The 6,608-nt window shown below is 42.4% G+C and overlaps 1 pseudogene; it reads left to right on the forward strand.

The window, feature by feature from the left end:
* Positions 1-242: 242 nt before the first annotated feature.
* The window catches only part of LOC102852621, a 17,461-nt pseudogene continuing 11,095 nt past the window's right edge, over positions 243-6,608 (forward strand).

A 6,608-nucleotide genomic window follows, 5' to 3' on the forward strand; every position in this document is an offset into this window, starting at 1 on the left:
TCTTGAAAGTTTGGAAGCAAATTATTGTGCACAATTTTAGGAATCTGGGATATGTTCGTTATCTTGCTCCTTTCTGCTAGAGAATGCTGCCGAGGAAGCATTGCAAAAGTGTGTATATCCACCGCCGCCATGTTGAAGTCATAGTCTCCTAAAGAGCCGAACAGCTGCGGAAGCTATTAATCAGAAGGCTGAGCTTTGAAATGATGGATGAAAGTCTGAGGAGTCATTTAGAGCAATGGGGGATGCTCACGGATCGTGTGGTAATAAGAGATCCAAATACCAAGCCCTCCAGAGGCTTTGGCTTTGTCACATACTCAACTGTGGAAGAGGTGGATGCAGCCATGAATGGAAGGACCCACAAGGTGGTTGGAAGGGTTGTGGAACCCAAGAGGGCTGTCTCAAGAGAAGATTCTTGAAAACCAGGTGCTCACTTAACTGTGAAAAAGATCTTTGTTGGTGTAATTAAAGAAAACACTGAAGAACATCACTTAAGAGATTATTTTGAGCAGTACAGGAAAATTGAAGTGATTGAAATCATGACTGACTGAGGCAGTGGCAAGGAAAGGGGCTTTGCTTTTGTAACTTTTCATGACCATGATTCTGTAGATACAATCATTACTCAGAAATACCATTTTATGAATGGTCACAACTGTGAAGGTGAGGAAAGCCCTGTCAAAGCAAGGGATGGCCAGTGCCTTTTCCAGCCAGAGAGGTCAAAGTGGTTCTGGAAACTTGGATGGTGGCCATGGAGGTGGTTTTGGTGGGAATGATAACTTTGGTCGAGGAGGAAACTTAGTGGACGAGAGGTGGCTTTGTTGGCAGTTATGGCGGTGGAGGATATGAAGACAGTGGAGATGGTTATAATGGATATGGTAATAATAGAAGCAACTTTGGAGGTAGTGGAAGCTACAGTGATATTGACAATTACAACAATCACTCTTCAAATTTTGGACCCATGAAGGGAGGAAACTTTGGAGGCAGAAGCTCTGGCCCTTATGGTGGTGGTGGTCAATATTTTTGCCAAAACATGAAACCAAGGTGGCTATGGTGGTTCAAGCAGCAGCAGTAGCTATGACAGTGGTGATGGTTTTAATAACTGCCAGGAAACAAAGCTTAGCAGGAGAGGAGAACCAGAGAAGTGACAGGGAAGCTACAGGTTACAACAGATTTGTGAACTCAGCCCAGCACAGTGGTGGCAGGGCCTAGCTGCTACAAAGAAGGCATGTTTTAGACAATACTCTTGTGTATAGGCAAAAAAATCGAGGACAGTATTTGTGACTAATTGTATAACAGGTTATTTTAGTTTCTGTTCTGTGGAAAGTGTAAAGCATTCTGAAAACAAGAGTTTAAATGTAGAATTTTTTTTTCTTTTTGTACCCATGCTGTTGATTGGTAAATGTAATAGTCTGATCATGACACTGAATGTCTTTTTTTAAATGTGCTGTGTAAAGTCAGTCTACTCTGAAGCCATCTTATTTTGATAAATAACCCAACAGTGTTGAAGTTTAGAATTCATTCAGGATGATGCCAGATTTCATTAAAAATTTATGTTAGAAACCTGCTTGGGAACAGAGAAGCCGTTGTCTACAGAAAATTTGTTGTAGTTGAACTGACAAGTTAATGTTGTTGTGACCTGGAGTTTACCATTAAATGGTCACCCAAGCAAAGTTAAAAGCAATTTTTTTGGTTCCAGAAATGGTCTTTGGCACATCCTATGCAATATATCTAAGTTGAATAATGGTACCAGATTAAAATTATAGATGGGTTTGAAATTTATGTATCATCCATTATCATGTGTAATTAAGTAATGATTTAATATCTTGGAAAAAAACCAAATTTAGGAATCCTACAGCTATCATAATTTCTGTGCATATATTTAGGAATTTTAGGACTGTAGACTTTCAAGGATACCTTTTTGATTTTCAGTAAGAAAGTATAATTAAATGTAAAAATATATTTTGGTCATACCCAAAGTATTATCTGTTTGGTAGTATCTAAGCTGAATTTTCAACTTAAAGTCTTAAGAAGAAATAACCTTTGGGATGTAATTCTTCAATGTGGGACAGAAGAGTAATAAAGATATCATTTTTAGTTAATTTTTTTGCTGTTGTTTAAGTGAGGGTTTACAAATAATGCTGATTTTTCAAACAATGATTCATAGACTTTTAAATTTATAACACTGGTTACCATTGCTTAATGTAATTAGTTACAGTGTCTGTGCTCAATCTCTTTGTATGGATATTGATCCCTACTCTTTTTACATTGGTAGGAGTTTGAGATGTAAGATAATTTAAAGAGGTCCTTGCCATCTCTTGGCACATATAAGCAAATGTTAAAGATGATTTCGATGTGCTCTTTTGGGTATTTCTTATCAAGCTGCGGGCACAGAATGAGTCCATTTGTTTTGTGTATGCATGTGACTTGGTAATGAGTAGATAATGACTTTTCCTTATTGTGTTATCTTTAGATTATAAATGAAAGAATAGCTGACTTCTCCCCTTTGGGATCCCAGAAAAACATCTGTGCTGTCCTGAGCTGCTGCCAAGGCATCCTCTCGACCCCTGCCCTTGCTGTCACTTATGTTTCCAAGCAGGAGCTGATGGTAACACTCCTGAGCCAGCTTTGCCAGCTGACCTCCAAGCAGATGGAAGGAGTTGTGATAACCCAGTTGTTTGAGGTCCTCCACCTGGCCTTTGGACATTACCTCACAATCCAACAGAGGCAGGTCAACCCAAAGTGTGCCTTTGGGGAGTTAATTGGGCACCACTTCCAGCCCTGCCTAGTCCTGCGGTGTTTGCTCTCAGCGGGTCAGTGGAACCAAGCGAGTCATGGATAGTTGCTGCAGGCCCTGAACTGGGACATTAGGAATCAGATAGAAACTATACTTCGAGGTGGAGCTTTTCAGCCTGAACTGCTTTCTTTCTACAAAGAAGAGCTCTTAGAACAGCAGCAAGGCACTGCAAAGATGGGGACTATCAAAAGTCTTCTAATGTCCCTCCCTAGTATGATCACCAAGCTGGTAGACACTGGTTGCTATGAGCCATCCCTTTAGGCAGCTATTGTGGCCAGCTCAGCTGCCTTGCTTCATAAGTTCTTTTTAGAGTCATACTATAAAGAGGGGAATCAACTGCTGTTTCCAGGTGCTCCCCAGGCTGTTTGGATGTTTGAGAATCTCATGTCTCCTTGAGGAGCAGAAGCAGACACTGTCCACATCAGACTGGAACACAGAACTGTTGGTTGTGGAACAGTTTCTAAATGCATTGATCAGCAACAACATCTACAATATTGCTGCTGACAGGATTCAGCATGGGGAGGTTCAGTTCCGTCTTTACTGCCGTTTGGCTAAGTTACTAATAAATCACCCATAACCGTCTGTGCCAGCCTGGTCCCGCTGTCTGAAGATTTTGATCTCTGAACCATTTGATTTTGGAGCCAGACCTGTATGAGCTGGTGGCTTCTGCTTGGATTGATGCAGATGTAACAGAATTTCGAGGAAAATAAGCCCAGGAGGTACTTATTGGCACTGTGTTCCAGACTTATGGCAGGCTCCACCAGGTTCCATGGCTATGTGCAGATATCTTGGATGTGCTCTGCCACCCTCATTGAGGCCATCAGTCCTGTCTGCAGGTGTCTCTGCTGCACTCTGTGAGTGCCTTCTTAAGTTGCCCCCAAACCAGATCTTGGACACATGGTCCCTTGTGCTGGAGAAGTTCCAGACTCTGGTCTTGCCCTCTCTGCTGGGTGACACTGACATGGCCCTTAAGTCTCTGTCACTACGCTCAGTGCTGCACTGTGTCATGTTTAACCTGAGAAGCCTACACAGCAGCACCCCACTACCTGTTGTCAGGCGAACTCAGTGGAGACCACACTCTGTAAGCTCGTGAAGCCCTTGTTCCACCTCCTCACTGACCTTCCAGGCCCTACACTTGGCCAGTGGCAGCAGAAGGTCAGTAATTCTGCACTCCTGCTTGCATGCACATGGGCCTAGGTGGACATTATGCTCAGTTTAAACTATAGCCAGTATCACTCTGCATCTGGACCTCTTACTGCTCTGAAGAACTCAGACCTCCCTTCACTGCTCCCACATATGGAAACCAAACATTGGGAAACGTTAGAGAAGTTTACAATTTCATTTGATTCTCTTGGCAAGTATTGCCTAGAACAGCTCTATCTGCAGAAAATGAAAAGAACTTTAATGCAAGCTAGTTTCCAGTCTGAAGAAACCCTCCAGACCTTGAGATGTGATGCTGCCTATATTCTTTGTTCTGGCAAGAAGCACTTGAGTCAAAAGACAGTGAATGCTTGCACTTACCCTGTAGCACACTGGCATTTGATTGCCTCCAATCTTACAATCCTGATACCTTACCTTTGTGCAGATGATGTGAGATAGCTGGTTCATGTTCTGCTAAGAAATTTACCAATGGGCAAAACCCAGGAAAAGTCAGCACTGTGTCACCCTTGAGAAGTTCTTCCTGGCCATCCTTCACAGTCCTATTTTCCCAGAATTACAGTCCTTTCATTCTGTGTTCTTAATGTGCATAATTAAAAGATGTACTGGTATTCTCTCTGGTGTCCAGACTGATGCTGGTCTTATCAGGCAGCAGTTGCACTGGCTTTTTGAAAAAGAACACACAGCTGTGACTTACTGGGGAAAAAAGACTTGTGAATGTTGGACCTGATGATACAGAGTCAAGAGGAGAAATTGCTCAGAATTTATTATCGCTAGTCAATAATAGTTTCCTCATTGAGTTAGACAGAGGACAATTAGAAAGCATCCTGGAACTTTTGGAATTGATTTCTGCCCTACAATTGGACAGTCTCTTGGCTCCCTATCATGTGCACTGCTTTCTTCTGTTACTGTCCATGGCCATTGCCAGGCTGGTGAGCACTTGCTCTTCACCAACCCTCAAATTTTTGATGACCTGTTACCAGCTTCTTGGTAACTTACAGAGAGGAAAAAGTGCCTACTCAGTGTTCAAGTTCTGTATGCCAGTGATATTTTTCAGATCATCCTGACTTCCTTGCTCAAAGCCAGTTGGTTATTGATAGAGATGAACCCTCTTGGTTGGAATTTCTGCAGGTGGTGGGGATATTCTTAGAACATCTAATGCAAATACTCATCCAGATAAAGCTAAGTCTGGTGCTCAGTTTTGGGAATATGATCACATTCCTCACAAGCTGTAAACTGCATGCTGAGATTTCTAGCAAACAGCTGGAACGACAGAAGATTCTGGGCAGGCAGGTCTTGGCTGTTGTCACTAACTAAGCTGTGCCATGTCTTGGGACCTTTTGTTGAAGAACAGAAGCAGCAACGGGAGCCCCTAGAGATGCTGCCTGAGCTTTTGCAGCAAGCCATTCTGCAGACAGGGCCTGTGCTAACAGCTCTTTCCAGATCCTGGGGCCACTGGCTGGCATCTTCCCTCTTCCTTCCTCGTCAGTCACCACACTCCTTGAAGCAGATAGGACCCAGCACTCTGGGGACAAACAGGCAGAGATTTCCAAGATGATGAACAACATGCCATTTTCTCATTCTATCCTGTACCATACTGTTTATTCCCAGATATTGTTGGAGTTGTCCACTCTCACAGGAATACTCCCTCTTTTCAAGCAGCCCTACGATTTTTAACTGTCAAGAAGGACTCCATTTTTACCTCCACATTTCATTTTATAAGAGGACTTCTTACAGGTCGGATATTTTCTCCTGAGCAAATTTTGTACTGTACAATTGTGAGGCTATTCCTTAGGAAGGAATATAATCCTTGGAAAGAGGTCAGAAAAAGAGAAGAAGAACCCAGTGAGATGGATTGACACAGCTACTGCATCAATGAACTCAAGTGTGCCAGAGATAATGAAGATGGCACAGAATAGGACTGGGTTCAGGTCTGTTTATAGGGTCACTAGGAGTTGTACTTGACAGCACCTGACAGCAACAACAGAGGGCTAATGTAAGTTTTTCTACCACTTTCTGATTTTGACCTGATAATAAATTAATATATGAAGTGCATGACAAATACATAAAATGTTTAGCCATGAAAATTTGCTGTCCTAGTCCTGACTCCTAGAGATTCACTTCTAATATGTACAGAGATTCTATGTACATGTAAGTAGTTCCTGCTCTTTTTACACAGATAGTTACATTCTATGTATGTTGCTCAGCACCTTGGTTTTCCATTTAATAGTACATGGAAATTTTTCTGTGAGGGCTCTGGTTTTTTTTTTTTGTTTGTTTGTTTTTTTAAAAATGTTTAACTTGTGTTGGTCCTATATTACTAACATAGAGAAAATAACCTTTAAATCCATTATGGTAAGAAAGCTTCACCATTAGTAGTCAATTCTTCAGTATCGGATCTCTGGTGATAAATAGACTTTCAAAGGTATTACATCTGACTGGCGCTGGCTGAAAATTGCCTGTGACTTCATCCATAGCCACTGGTGAGAGTCAGCGCCCAGAGCCATCAGGGGCTTTAAGCTCGTTGCCCACTGCTGTGGTGTGGACAGCTGAAACCCAGGCCCTGACAGGCACCTGGGGGGAAAAAAAACCCAGACTCTACTTCACACTCTGCTGGAGAAGGAGGGGCAGTCTCCTGTACCAGTCAGATCCAATTTGA

The sequence above is a fragment of the Elephantulus edwardii genome, unplaced genomic scaffold (genome assembly GCF_000299155.1).
Source record: "Elephantulus edwardii isolate Elephantulus edwardi_28Jun2011 unplaced genomic scaffold, EleEdw1.0 scaffold00363, whole genome shotgun sequence".
NCBI lineage: Eukaryota > Metazoa > Chordata > Mammalia > Macroscelidea > Macroscelididae > Elephantulus > Elephantulus edwardii.